Below are 15,914 nucleotides of genomic sequence, written 5' to 3'. Positions count from 1 at the left end.
CGGATTTCAGCCTTTGCAATGCAAAAACTGAAATCTGTGGCAAGTCCGCTGTGATTTCTGCAACGTCAGAATTACCTGTCAAATATGCAAATGCTGGTATAGATTCATTGCGTAAATGCCCCAAATCTGCACCAACATTTGCAGCGGAAAACCTCTGCCACGTCTGGCCATGCCCTAATAACTTTGGAATGGTTTTACTTGCATCAAAGTGATTCTGACATTTTTTTGTTGTAATTTTAGTTTGGTTCGGTTTCTATTAACATTCATAAAAAAAATAAAAATAAGAAAATTTGGAAAATTAAGCACTCTCCTAAATTTTAACTCCTCTGCTTCTAAACTGGATAAATAAACTACACAAATTACTAAAAAAAAAATAAGGTTCATCATGTGTCTTCTTTATTGAAACCTTTTTTTTAAACTGAGTTACATTTTTAGGACGTTATAAGGGCATGCCCACACGTGGCGGATTTCCTCCGCAACTGTCCGCATCAATGCCGCACAGAATCTGTGTTGCAGATTATGCGGCGGATCTGCCCAAAATGTGCAGTAAATTGATGCGGCTAGCTGCTGCAGACTGCTGGAAAAGTGCTTCCCTTCTCTCTATCAGTGCAGGATAGAGAGAAGGGCCAGCACTTTCCCTAGTGAAAGTAAACGAATTTCATACTTACCGGCCGTTGTCTTGGTGACGCGTCCCTCTTTCGGCATCCAGCCCGACCTACCTGGATGACGCGGCAGTCCATGTGACCGCTGCAGCCTGTGATTGGCTGCAGCCGTCACTTAGACTGAAACGTCATCCTGGGAAGCCGGACTGGAGACAGAAGCAGGGAGTTCTCGGTAAGTATGAACTTCTATTTTTTTTATAGGTTGCTGTATATTGGGATCGGTAGTCACTGTCCAGGGTGCAGAAACAGTTACTGCCGATCGCTTAACTCTTTCAGCACCCTGGACAGTGACTATTTACTGACGTCTCCTAGCAACGCTCCCGTAATTACGGGAGCCCCATTGACTTCCTCAGTCTGGCTGTAGACCTAGAAATACATAGGTCCAGCCAGAATGAAGAAATGTCATGTCAAAAAAGCAAGACGCATCCGCAGCACATATAACATTTTCATGACAGCTGCGGACTTAATTGCGGAATTTAGAATCTCCATTGAAGTCAATGGAGAAATTCCGCCATGAGTCCGCAACCAGTCCGCCACAACTCCGCAACAGCCATTGCATGCTGCGGACACCAAATTCCGCTCCGCAGCCTATGCTCCGCAGCGGAATTTTCTGCCTCGTCTAAATGAAGCCTACTAAAAAGAAGTGGAAGGCAATGGAGAAACGGCTCCGCTGCGGATTAACGCTGCGGAGTGTCCGCAGCGGAATTCAAGAGCAATTCTGCCACGTGTGGCTTTGCCCTTAGGCTTGTAAGTTTAATAAGAAATTTTTATGTTTTTAACAAACTTTGCAAAAACTTTTTCTCAGCTTTGAAGTGGCTTTGAGGGGCTCATATATTAGAAGACCCTCACAAATCACCTCATTTTAAAAACGGCACCCCTCAATGTATTCAAATCAGCAATTAGTAGGTTTGTTAACGCTTTTAGGTGTTTCACAGGAATTAAAGCAAAGTGGAGGTGAAATATGCAAGTTTAATTTTTATTTGCAAATATGAAATTTTAATCCATTTATCTTCGTAACCCAGCAGGTGTTAACAGAGAAACACAACTGGCCCTAGTGTGGCTACTTGACTCAAACACAGGCCTCAGACATTAAGGAGCACCTTGTAGATTTTGGGGCCACGTTTTTATTAGGGATTTTCAAGGCATTATTTCATGTTTGCAGAAGCCTTGAAGTGCCAAAAAGATAAGAAATACCCCCTAAAAGAACCCATTTAGGAAACTACACCCTTCAGTTAATTAATCTAGGGGTGCAGTGAGCACCCTGATCTCACAAGTGTTTCATAAAATTTATTAGAATTGGGCTCGTGGAAATGAAACATTTTATTTTTTCCAACAATATGCAGATTTAGCTAAAAAAAATTCATTTCCATAAGGAATTAAGGAGACAAAGCACCCCAAAAAATGTTAGCCAATTTTTCCTGAGAGCAGCAATACCCTTTATTTGGTCATAAACTGCTGTTTGGGCACATGGCAGGGCTCAGCGGGGGAGAAGTATATTTGGCTATTGGAGCACAGATTTTGCTGGAATGGTCCCTGAGGTACCAGTACAGTGGAAATCCCAAAAAAGTGACTGCAATTAGGAAACTTCATCCCCTTCACCCTTCAAGGAATTCAGCTAGAGGTGTAGTGAGTATTTTGACCCCACAGGTGTTTCAAAGGATTGATTGGAATTTGGGCCTGGCAAAATGAAAAATATTTTCTTTCCCAATAATATGTAGTTTTAGTTACCTATTTTTCATTTTTACAAGCACTATAGGAGAAAAAGCACCCCATAATTGTTAAGCAATCTCTTCTATATATGGCAAAATATCATTTTTTTTGTAGTAAACTGCTATTTGGCAAAACAGGGCGGGGCTCAGAAGAGAAGGACCGCCATTTGTGTTTTGGAGTACAGATTTTGCTGGAATGGTTTGCAGATGTTGTGTTGTATTTGCAGAGCCCCTGAGGTACCAATACCAGAAACCCCCAGTTCCAAGTGAACCCATTTTGGAAACACAACCCCTCAAGGAATTCTTATAGGGGTGTAGTAAGCATTTTGACCCCAAAGGTGTTTTGCAGAAATGAGTCCGCAGTGGATGCTGCAGAGTGAAAATTTTAATTTTTCCATAGATATACCATTTTAGTGCTCAATATGTTATGTCCAGCTTGTGCAAAAAGACAGCTCTCGAATTATTACGCTGTTTCCTGATTTAGGAAACCCCCTACATGTGGCCCTAATCTGTTGCCTGTACATACGTCAGGTCTCAGGAGTGAAAGAGCAACATGCGCAATTGAGGCCTAATTTGGTGATTTACACAGCATTGACCCACAATTGCAGGGGCCCTGAGCTCAATTAGTAAAAGGAACCCTTATGAAGCGACCCCACTTTGTAAACTACACTCTCAAGTTATTCATCTAGGGGTGTAGTGAGAATTTTGACCCAACAGGTGTTTTCCAGAATTTCATGCATCTTGGAGATTTGTTTCATTTTTTTTCCAGGCATTGTGCAGCAGCAGGAGGTTCAAGTGACCTCCATTTGAGGGGAATGAGTAGTTTAGCTGCTGTGAACAATTAAATTATTTTTTTTGAGAAACTTTTATTAACATTTTTGGGGTGGAAATTGAAAAAGAAAACGAATTCTTCAACGTTTTTGAATAAAACATTTTTTAAAGTTCATTGTGCGGTTTAAAGGACATGTAAACTCTATTCTGTGGGCAGGACCGTATTTACCACTAGGCACTGGGGGTGCAGTGCCTAGGGTGCCTGTAGGGGGACAGCTGGAGGATCGTATTTTTTTATTAAAAACTTAACTCGTGACATGACAAGCCAGGTCACTCACAGGGCAGGGGGGGTGCGCTTCACCAGCGCTCCTTAGTCTGTGAGACACGCCCACTGTTAATGGATTGGCCAGAGCAGCAGTGGTCAATCCGAGAACAGTGGGCGTGTCTTAGACTCAGTCTAAGAGCATGGTAGGGGTAGCTGACCGCAGAGCAGAACAGGAGGGCACCGCAGCAGGTCAGGTAAGTGTTGCTACATGCTTAATGTAATGTAGTGTAGTGTTGGGTTGCACGATGCATCCATACTATTTTGATGCCGTGCACCCTCAAATGGTTCAACACCGTTAATTAATGTATACTAAGCTGTGCAGCAGGTCGTTCATGCGCACTGCCGCTCCATTCATTCTCTTTTTATAAATACTTTTATTTTCATTTTGAACAATAAGCATATGATAGTAAAGTGCAAACATGGGAAGGCACACACATCGGCACGCAGGCCACCATTGTAGAAATTTGAAAAACAGCGTCAAGCAACTGAGAAAATGTACAAGAAAACTTGCCAGTTACACACCGTCACCGGTTGACATTTGCAGAAAACAAGAAGAATGGTCAGATAAGAAGGAAGTAGAGAAAGTCAGAAAAGGATATAGGAAGGCGAGGAAGGGGAGGAGGGGTAGGAGACCTGCTCCATTCATTCTCTATGGCAGCGACGGAAATAGCCGAACGCTGTATTCACCTATCTCCGGCGCTCCCATAGAGAATGAATGGAGCGGCACTGCGCATGAGCGATCTGCTGGTCGGTTCAAACGAGGTGGGAGTCACAGCTGTCGGACACCCAACGATCAGCAAGTTACCCCTTGATAGGGGGTAACTTGTTATAACCGGAATACCCCTTTAAAGTTTAAAAATAAAAAAGTACAAATAAAGTCATGTTAAATGTAAAAAAAATTAACCCCCCCCCCCCATTTTTTACAATAAACCATAAAATAAAAGTCTCAATACATAAAATATACACGCATTCGGTATTGTCGCGACCGTAATAACCTGCACAACACATTTATAGCATCATTTATGATGTGTACAGGATAAAAAAATTAAAGAAAAACTGCTTTCTTTCACTTATTAATGTGGGGCACGAGGTGTTGTGAATGTTGAACCTCCATGTGTCTTACATTAATAGTAATTAACCCAATCATGTACCTCACACATTAACCCAATGTTGGCCATTATGACAGAGAAACACAATGGGGTTAATTACTATTAATGTGAGGCACACGGAGGTTCAAAATTCATCACACCACGTGTCTCATATCAGAAAATGGAAGAACTTTTATTATTGTTGGCAAAGTATCGGAATCGAAGTCCAAATTCTGTTATCATGACAGCCCTAATGTAATGTATTGTCTTCAATTGTAACCGCAGCCTTAGGCTGGATTCCACACGAGCGTGTGCCTTTTGCGCACGCAAAAAATGTGGCGTTTTGCCTGCGCTAAAGGCACTTGACAGCTCCGTGTGGCAGCATCATATGATGCGCGGCTGCGTGGTTTTCGCGCAGCCGCCATCATTATGACATTCCATTTGGATGTTTGTAAACAGAAAAGCACGTGGTGCTTTTCTGTTTTCATTCATCCTTTTGACTGCTGTTGCGCGAATCACGCTTGTCCCACGGAAGTGCTTCCGTGTGACATGCGTGGTTTTCACGCACCCATTGACTTCAATGGGTGCGTGATGCGCAAAAAACACGGAAAGAATGTTCATGTCGTGACTTTTGCGCCGCGGACTCACGGGGTGTAAAAATCACGCACATGTCTGCACGGCCCCATAAACTAATATAGGTCTGTGCGACGTGCGTGAAAATCACGCGCGTTGCACGGACGTATATCCCGTTCGTCTGAATAAGCCCTTAGGAAGCAGATACAATTGAAATCACAGGTGAAGCAAGGGAACCATTAGTTCCCTTCCACATCATTCAACGCTTTCTTGTGGCGCAGGCAGTGCGATAACGTCATCGCGCCGCCTGCCGTCGTTCTGCCGGAGCAGGCCTGATCAGAAAAGACCAGGCCTGCATCAACGGAAACTTTATTGCTGAGCCCCACCGACTATATTAATTCCTAGTGCAGGGATTCCTTTGTATCTGAAGGAATCCCTGCTCTAGGTTTATAGTGTCACATGCACCCGAGATGCGCCAAAATTCTGGCGCATCTCGGGTGATCCTGTGTCACTTACAAGGCTTAGTAAACTGAGCAGTGACAGCTCTTAGCTGTCATTGGTTAGTTTACATCACGTGGTGGCCGGTTGCCTAAGTTCATTGGCCTACTTTTAAAAGCAGGCCAATGAACTGAGGTAACCTGGGACCACGTGATGTAAATGAACCAATGACAGCTAAGTGCTGTCATTGCTTAGTTAACTGTCACAGACCCAGGAAGGCAAGTATGATAATGGTTTTGCTTTTTTACTTATTAATGTAACGAATTTTTTTGTGTTTTTTTTTTTTTTACAGGTTTGGTCGTTTGACTACGTCGGATTCGAGGGCTACATTGATGACAGCGTTTTTATTTTTAATAAATTAGTTAACGAGGGTTGTGTAGGGGGTTTTATTTCACTAAAATATTTTTTCTGTGTCTGTTTTTTTAAACTATATTAGTATAGTATGGTAGACAGCGTCCATTATTAAGGCGGGGCTTAATGTTAGCTGGTGCAGAGGCTAACACTAACCCCCTCATTATTACCCCGGTACCTACCACCACCAGGGATGCTGGGAAGAGCCAGGTACGATCCAGTTCCTGACCATCTGAAGTAATGGTCGGGCACTAAGGCGGCCGCAGGCTGGTATTAATAGGCTGGGAAAGCCCAAAGACAATGGGCCTTCCCATCCTGGTAATGCTAGGCTGCTGCTGCTATGTTGTATCTTGCTGGTTATGAAAATTGGGGGGACCCCACGTTGTTTTTTTAAAATAAATAATTGAAAAAACAACTTGGGGTCCCCCGTATTTTTCATAACCAGCTAGATATAATAAAGCGCCTGCCGTTGTTCCGCTGGAGCAGGCCTGATCAGAAAAGACCAGGCCTGCATCAACGGAAACTTTATTGCTGAGCCCCGCCGACGCTAGTAACTCCTAGTGATTCCTTTGTATCTGAAGGAGTCCCCACACTTGGTTTATGGTGGCACACGCACCCGAGATGTGCCAAAATTCTGGCGCATCTCGGGTGATCCTGTGTCCCTTACAAGGCTTAGTAAACTAACCTGCTATGCGTTTTTTAAAATCCGCAGCATGTCAATTTATGTTGTGTAATCGCTGTTATTTTGAATGTTTTCCCTGTTGAATTCAATGGGGAGGAAAAATTAGAACATGTTGCGATTTTTGCGACAGAAAAGATTCGTTATCGGGGGCATCAGACCTAAAAGTGCCTAAGGCAACACAAATATATATTGCATTTTGAAAATGTTTTACTACTTTTACAGAATAATAACACTTTTATAAAAAATAAAAAAACAAGCTTTTGTGTCGCCATATTTAGGCTGGGTTAACACAGAGTTTTTTGCAGGCAGAAAATCTGCCTCAAAATTCCATTTGGAATCTTAAGGCAGATTTTGCCCTGACTGCACGCCGATTTTCGCTGCATTTTTCGCCCGCGGCCATTGAGCACCGCGGGCAAAAAAGGCTGCAAAATATGCTTTCTCTGCCTCCCATTCGTAAATGCCCGAAGATAGGTCATGTCGCTTCTTTTTCCCGTGAGACGGTTTTTCCACTAGCGGGAAAAAAACGCCTCTGCCTCCCATTGAAATCAATGGGAGGCATTTTGAGGCATTTTTTGGCGCGTTTTCCGACGCAGTTTCCGCGTCAAAAAACGTGTAAAAAAACTCAGTGTGAACTGACCCTTAGAGATCCATAACTTACTTTTTGCGGGACAAGCTGTAGTTTTATTATTACCATTTTGGGGTACATGCTACATTTTTTGTTAGGTAAAGTGACAAGAAATAGAAATTCTGCCATTTTATTTTATGCCATTGACTGTGCTGCATAAATTATATGTTACATTTATTCTGCGTGTCGATGCGATACCAAATTTATATAGGTTTTTTTGTTGACTACTTTTACACAATAAAAATGTTTTTTTTCTAAATCATGTTTTTGTGACGCCATAACTTTTATTTATCCATTGATGGAGCTGTGTGAGGGGTTGCTTTTTGTAGGATGAGCTATAGATTTTATTGGTAGAATTTTGGAGTACATGCAATTATTTGATCACGTTTTATTCAATTTTTTGGAGGCCAGATGTCTAAAAATAAGCAATTCTGGATTTTTAAAATTAATTTTCTGCATTATGACTATCATTTTTTAACTAACAGGCAGACATTTTTGTGGTATTGCCTCAATGCATTTAAAATAAAATAAAAATAAACACATTTTCCATTGGTCTTGATCAAAAACGTCCTATTGTTTAGGATCTATAGCTCCTATGCAAACCTAGCCATCTCCATGGTAACAGACAACAAACCAATCCTGTGTAGTCTGATACTGCAGTCATACTGTTTTCCTTCAGCCTCCTACTTCTTGATAACCTACCGATTGTTCTTTAGCACAATGCAGGTTCAGTCTACACCATTTTTTTTGTTGTCTGTTGCCATACAGACACATAAGTCTGCATAGAACTGTAGACACAAAATTATGGGATATTTTTCTTCATTTTTGATTTTAGATCTATTGGGTCATTAAAAAAAATCCATTGCAAAGGTGGACATGGTCTTTTAGCAGTACAAAGCTGGACAAGAATCAGTAAAGGAAAATATGCACAGGGGTGTTGGGCATTAGGATTTATCACAAATTGGTCACATCCTATAACTTTCTCATTTTTAGTTTAAGGTGGAATTTCCCTTAAAGATGTCCATTTTCCCCATTGACATACATTTTAATTCTATGATAGCAGTTGCAGCTTTCAGATCTAGTGCCACTTATTTTAAGGCAAATAATAGACTCTCTACTACTACTACTACTACTACTGCTACTACTGCTACTACTACTACTACTACTACTACTACTACTACTACTACTACCCAATGCTCAGGGTAAGGGTTGACCAATATAAACAATGGAAGTCTTGTTATGCTTTGATGCTCAGCCCTGATCTGTATAGCTTTGTGTAATACGTGGGGTCATATATTATTTATTGTCAGTTATTCATATAGCTTCAAAATACACTATTCTGCCACACTCTATAATAGACCCTGTCCCTAGTATGTCTCACAATCTAATTTCCATGTCTCAGGCACACATGCTATGGCCAATTTCATAGGAAACAATTAATCTAAGTATAGTTTCAGAGTCTCGGGGGAGACCATGTGAATAAGGGAAGAACATACAAATTCTAAGCAGATGCTGCCATTGTCAGATTCAAATATATGCCAAGTCATCTATACTACAAGGCTGAAGTTCACCGAACTATAAATGGCTACCCACAAAATAAATAAACATACAAATAAGGAAACATGCCACTAAGCTATCAAGAGATAGATAGATAGATAGATAGATAGATAGATAGATAGATAGATAGATAGATAGATAGATAGATAGATAGATAGATAGATAGATAGATAGATAGATAGATAGATAGATAGAGAGAGAGAGAGAGAGAGAGAGAGAGATAGATAGATACAGAAAGATATATACTTAAAAAATTTATACATTGCACCATATTTGTGCTTGATTTAATGTTTATATTAAGTGAAATATATAGGGGGCAGATATAAAAGCCCTATCAAAGCCCCTATTCTTGGGGGCCCATGAATCTATCGAAGAGAGCAATAGCACTTTTAACAAGCAAAGTGGTGGTTCAACGACATATTTATTGCACACTAATGTCATTATGTATACAGTTCTCTCTCACTATACACATTAATTGCCTTTCATATTGTATAAAGATCTTATATAGAGAGATGTCATCACAATTGGTGGAAAATGAAGTTGCTGCCTGTTAGGTGATGTGTCCAAGTAGACGATGGATGGATGGATGGATGGATGGATGGATGGATGGATGGATAGATGGATGGATAGATAGATAGATAGAAAAACAAAGGAAGGCAGCACTCCACAGCAGATGATTTTCAAGTAAAAAATAGCATTTTTTTTCACCCATGAGCAGTGCAATGTTTCAGCCCCAGCATGGGCCTTTCTCAAGCATGGGGCTGGGGCTGAAACGTTGCACTGCCAATGGGTGAATAAAAATGACATTTTTCACTTGAAAATCATCTGCTGCGGAGTGCTGCCTTCCTTTATTTTTCTATATATGGAACCGGTGATCAGGGTCCAAAGGCTTGCACCCAAAGAATGACAAATAAGGCTATGAGCCTATAAGTACTGCTCTCCTTGTGTTTTGTAGATAGATGAGAGAGAGAGAGAGAGAGAGAGAGAGAGAGAGAGAGAGAGAGAGAGAGAGAGAAAGAGAGAGAGATAGCAATATGCCTTTCACCATATGTGTGTGCTTGATTTAATGACCCAGGTAACCTAAACCTATTTAGTGGAATTTTGACCCCATAAACTTCAATAAAGGTTTCTAAGTTCAGTAAAAGTCATTTAAATTGAAAGAGGCCATGTAAATAATTCCCCCGTTAATACCTCTCCAAAGCTTGTAAGAGAAGCAAAGAAAATAAACAATGCTGGGAGGCACATTAAGCATGTAGCTAAAGTGGAAGTGATTGAAGTGCTGCCCATCAGAGAAACGGTTCAATGTCGGGCATGCACAGACAGCCAGCTGTTCTAAGGGCTCATAACCTTCTCCTTTATTGTTCTGCTCAGTTAGAGGTGGGGCATGAGAGGGATTCCAAACATAGCACATGTTTATACAGAAATGTTAATATGTTCCACACTCTCACATACATAAAAAGGAAATAACAGCTGATCAAAATCAAACCAGACAGCAAACTCTGAGAACACTCATTTGGAGAACTATGGAAAATCCAGGAGAGCTGATCACCCACAGGGAGGCAAGAATAATCTAACTACAGCTGCCCTTTTATCTAGGGATCATCACAATTTAAGCATCCAATGGAAAGGCAAAAGTATTTAGCACCAAACTTGCCAGTGCCCTAATGTTAATGCCTTTGTCTGGGTTTGTGAATTCCACATTATTATTCACAAAGCATTCTACAGGCAGGTGACATTCAATACAGTTTTCAATCCTTGATCTTTCACTTCGTGACTTTCAGTATTTTGTTATAGATTTCCTAAACATTTGCATACATACTTAAAGGGCATGTCTACCTTTTACTGCTCTAATGAGTCAAACAAACATATATTCGATGGGTTAGCAAGAAGTAGGGGACAGGTGGAAGGGAGTATGACTGCATGAGCAGACTACACAGTGTTTGTTTGTAGTCTGTAACCATGGAGATGGCTATGTTTGCATAAGAGTTGTGGACACAAAATGGTAGGAGATATTCAAGACTACATTCAAAGTTGTTTTGTTTTTTTATTTTAGATGCATTAGGGCAATAAAATTTTTTTTTTTATTGTATTAAAGTATGATTATATTTTTACCTAAGGCACGCAGTTAACCAGTACCCTGATCTGTGATAATGAGGGGCAAGAACCCCTTGTTCACTCTTCATTTTGGATACATTTTTGAGTTTGTGTGATATGAGATATTTTTCATGCCTACAGTTAAAAATTCTCATTGCACATTGATATGCATAGGACACAAAATGTAACTGGGAGAGCAGGGACCGCAGTATGTGAAAACGATACCATTAGGGCTGTCTGCTGTTTTCATGAAACATTCAGCCTGTGTTGTTGAATTGCAAATGTATAAGATGATGCAGGGACAGCCATACTAGCAGGTAAGGGGGCCCATTGTCACCTTAAAAACAACTTCCTTTTATCTATTAGGTTTCATGTAAGGTACTAAAGGTCCTCTTACACCGGCCGCCAACTTTGGCCTGTGCAACGAGCACCGATCAATGAGACAGCTCATTGATCGGCGCTCGTTTGCTTCAGTCACGAGGAGCTAGTATGGGGGCGAGCGCTCGTTACTCCAATCGCTTGTCCCCATATATTATTATCATGTCGGCAGTGCGCCTCTTTGTTTACACAGGGAGATGTGCTGCCGACAACGATAATATTTTAGTTTTTTAAAACAATACGATCAGGAGATGATCGAGCGTTTGCTCGGTCATCTGCTGATCGTTCCCCTGTTTACACAGTGCAATTATCATCAACGAGCGTTCTATGAATGCCCGAAAATTGACCTTAAGGTAATACATTTCTTGACTTACAATCACTGCAGGATTGTTAGAGACATTTAAGGGAGTGATCTATGCTGTTATTCAAGAGCTAGGGACCCATATACTGTTCTTGCACAAGGGCTCTGTGCTGTCTGTTGTGTCCACCCCAGTAATGATGCATGTATAATAAAATAATATTTCTAATAATATATAGCAAACAGCACACACACACACACAAAATATAGCTAGTCTTTTCATTGTATACTGTATGCAGTGTTATAAAGTAGTCCCTGAACGTAGGTCTAGGTGCATACCCACCAACAGCCTAAATATATCTCACATCGCCTATCATCTTCTCCCCTTAAATACATTTTTTTTTTTTATTTCTGTTACTTATATAGCGCAAACATATTCTGCAGTACTGTACGGAAATTGTCCTCACTCACTGTCCCCTGTGGGGCTCACAATATAAATACCCTATTTGTATATTTTTGTAAGCTTCTATTATGAGAGATTTCTCCTATGTCTTGTTACTGACATGTAAGAGGCATGTTTTTTTTTAATGTTTTATTACTATTGTATTATGTTTTGACTTCTGTTTTGTACCACATTGTACTTCATCACGGAAGATGATGGTTCTTTATCAATAAATAATAAGGCTATAAACTGTCCGGACTTATTGAGTGTCACCACAGCAGACATCTCCTTTACATTATGCACTTTTTACTTCTCTAGAATTGTTACTGTGTATCTTTAGATGTATCTCTATTAAATATTAAATTTTTGCTGAAATTCAGCTTAATAGATTTCTAAAGAGCTACTAAATATTATTATTTTCATTATTATATAGTATTATCATCATTTGTAATATTTATCATTGTTAAGCAATATTTACAGAGTAACTAATTTCTGACTTCTACAAATAATAATCCATACACTTCGATAACATTATTAGGTGCATAGATTAAGTGCTAGATAATAACAATTTTAACGTATTGTAAATGTAGATCTTCTTACCTTTCAAAGTGTTTCCCAGAAATCCTTAATAACTTCCATCCTTAATCCAAGTGTTTGAAAAAAAAATTGTGCAGCCCAGAAATATTTGAAAAATCTCGTATTATTCCACTATAGGAAAGACAAAAAAAAAAATTTAGAAATGTGATTTTTTTTTTGTACTGCGCTCATTGTCGAACATCACTGCCCCCAGTTCAGCATCTTAGCTGCCTAGTTCACACTTAGAACATTTGTTGTGCCTCAGTAACTAAGTCCACTACTAAATATACTTGTCTGAGGTCCTGCCAACACAAACACGGTATATTTCCTCCTAGCCAGTAGCCAATCATAGACCCCCATGAAATCCTTCCTAATCCATAACCAGTGCACTTCAATCCATGACAAAGCTTCTCTAACATTAATATAAATATTATTGTATAAATTGAAAGAGGTGCCGCACAGTGTGACACACGTAGCTTTAAATAAGTCTTGCCTATTGTTCCTGTCATCCCAGATATCCCAGGCAGATGCTGTGCGGGAGATCAGGGAACATATGTAATCACAAGAGAACAGGCTCATTGAAATTAGCAAGCGGAGCTTCAGAGGCTGCTCTGAAACCACAAAGCACTGAGGCATCCATAGAACTTCATAGAGAGTTACAGGCACAGGAGAACTGAGGTGCCTGTCTCTGGTCATGCTCACTGTAACCACAAATGTACAGGCAGGTTGGGTATAACTTTATAATTAACAGATGTTCCACATCTCTCACAGCCATCTGACTTACAAGCAGTCTCGCCCTGTGCTGTGACTTCCAAGCAATATATTAGTATATCAATATATGTGTCACACGCTCCCCCTCTCTCCAAGCACTCTGTTTCTTTCATTCCCTGTCTCTTTTTCTCTCTTTATTTCCCTCTCTTGTCTCTTCTCACTCAAAACTTTCAACCTTTTGTATGCCACCGCTCTCTGTTTCTTTCTCAGTCTCTCTCCATTTTTCTATTTCTATTACTTTCTAATTTTCTACCCCTCTCAGGTTGTAATTTTATAAATAAAAATGTTTCATGATAAAATGAAAAAATAAGCTACTTCGCAAAATGAATCATATTTGCAATCTGCAGACCTTTTCAAGTTTTCTGTAGTCAGTAATGTAGACAAGTAATGTGTTTGTTTGTATGTATGTATATGTGTGTGTGTGTGTGTGTGTGTGTGTGTGTGTGTGTGTGTGTGTGTGTGTGTGTGTGTATATATATATATATATATATATATATATATATATATCTTAGGAGGGTAATATGGCACCCATTGTGTGTAAAAAAAATTATAATTGTGGCATTCTCCATTCCATGCTGTTTCATGGAGGTATTCCCATTATTCGCAATGCTTGTAGGGAAGAATAAGGTGCCTCACACTGTAGTAAATGTCTGTGAAATACCATGAGCATGGGCCAGAAGTACAATTTCTTCTAATTCTAATATACAAATAGATTAGTATATAATACAAATAGGTTCCAATTGTGATGTTTAGTAAACATGAGGATCATGAGATTATATATATATATATATATATATATATATATATATATATATATATATATGTATATATTTAAAAATAAAAAATAATAAAAAAAATAAATTATATATATATATATATAAAACACAATTGCAGGAGAAACATACACATGTGCATGGATATAGCCATGGCAACCGGAATGCAAACATCTATTGTTTACCTTGCTGTCTTTACTAGAAAACATTGCACTATAGAAGTATAAAGTTTATAAATGACTAAACGTATTATATATAATTTATATATTGTTTATAAAAAGTTTACAACCCCCTCAAGATACAGTATTTATAGTTAAATGTCAAGTGGAGCTACACAAGGACTTTATACACGCTCCACGCACACAGTTTTTCTATGTGCATGATGACGAAGGGTTAACATAACATATATTATATCTCTATATAATACAATGTATATAATCCATCTCCCGCTTTTTCTGTCTATCTCACCCCTACCCATCTCTCCTCTCACCACTCATCACACTCTTTTGTCCCTTTATGACAAAATTATCTTATTTATTTTCTCTCTCGTCCTTTTTTCCTTCATTTCCTCCCCCTGACAATCTCTTTTTTTTCTTCTTAATTTCCTCCCTCTGTCACTTTCTCCTTAATTTCCTGTCTTTAATCTCCCTCTGTTCCCTTTTCTCAGTTTATCTCCCTATTTCCCTCAATCTCCTTTCCCCTGTAATCTCTATCCCTGTTCAGTTCACTCACTTCTCCTTCTTCCTTCCCCTGTGTTGCATGGATCGCAGACAATAAGTTGGAGCTGTAGTTAGAGCAGAAGAGAAGAGTGGGGTAACGTGAATGTCAGATGGACAAGAGCCATTACAGTCATATATCAATCAGAATAGCAGCAAATGGGAGTACCAGGGAAACATGAAGCCCTCCTTATCTGGGAAATCACTAAACACAATTTGCTGAAATAACCACAAACTAGATTCACATGTTTATGAGCCTCATAATGTGCACTGGTATAAACTACAGAGGAATGCTGTTTTTAAGTGCGGTTCTCAAGTAAATCATCCCAGCTAATGTTTCAGAATTGTGATAGTTTAGGATAAAACTAGTGAGTAAGTAAAAGTACCCTGTTTCCTGTATACAATATAAGGGAACTAGATATAGAACAAAGAGAGTCTACTATTCACATACACACGTGTCCCCCTCAAACCACGTTTGTTTTTCCCACATAATATTCTTTACATTTGTTATCATTTCTGAGTTGGCTATGTTTTCAAATACCCAGGGGCGTAACTAGGAAACACTGGGCCCCATAGAAAACTTTTGACTGGCCCCACAGCTGCCACACAGCCCCCCTTGTACCTAATGCCCCCTGTAGATAGTGCCCCCTGTAGATTGTGCCATACAGCCCCCTTGTAGATAGTACCATACAGCCCCCTGTAGACAGTACCATACAGCCCCCCATGTAGACAGTGCCATACAGACCCCCATGTAGCCAGTGCCACACAGCCCCCCTTGTAGACAGTCATATACAGCCCCTCCTCTAGACAGTGCCATACAGCCCCCCTGTAGACAGTGCTATACATACCCCCTGTAGACATCGCTATACAGAACCCCTGTGTGATGGATGGTCAAATTGCTTATGTTCTCTGTATTAAACTACACTATGAATTATCAAGCAGGATGCCGGATTATGAAGATATGTATTCTCCATTTTGGAATGATCTCTTTCTGGTACTGCTTAAATCACAAGGGAATAAGTTAT

At 39.8% G+C, this 15,914-nt stretch overlaps 1 protein-coding gene across 1 annotated transcript in view; it reads right to left on the bottom strand.

The window, feature by feature from the left end:
• Window positions 1-12,882, bottom strand: part of NDP (norrin cystine knot growth factor NDP) — a 108,929-nt gene extending 96,047 nt beyond the window's left edge. Inside the window, exon 1 of the mRNA XM_075850757.1 lies at window positions 12,654-12,882. The gene's annotated coding sequence lies outside the window, so the exon portion shown is untranslated. The remainder of the gene's footprint in view (window positions 1-12,653) is intronic.
• Window positions 12,883-15,914: the final 3,032 nt, after the last annotated feature.

This window comes from Rhinoderma darwinii, chromosome 2 (assembly GCF_050947455.1).
Source record: "Rhinoderma darwinii isolate aRhiDar2 chromosome 2, aRhiDar2.hap1, whole genome shotgun sequence".
NCBI classification, from domain to species: domain Eukaryota; kingdom Metazoa; phylum Chordata; class Amphibia; order Anura; family Rhinodermatidae; genus Rhinoderma; species Rhinoderma darwinii.
The sequence above is the reverse complement of the archived record's forward strand: the minus strand, read 5'-3'. Positions and strand labels throughout refer to the sequence as shown.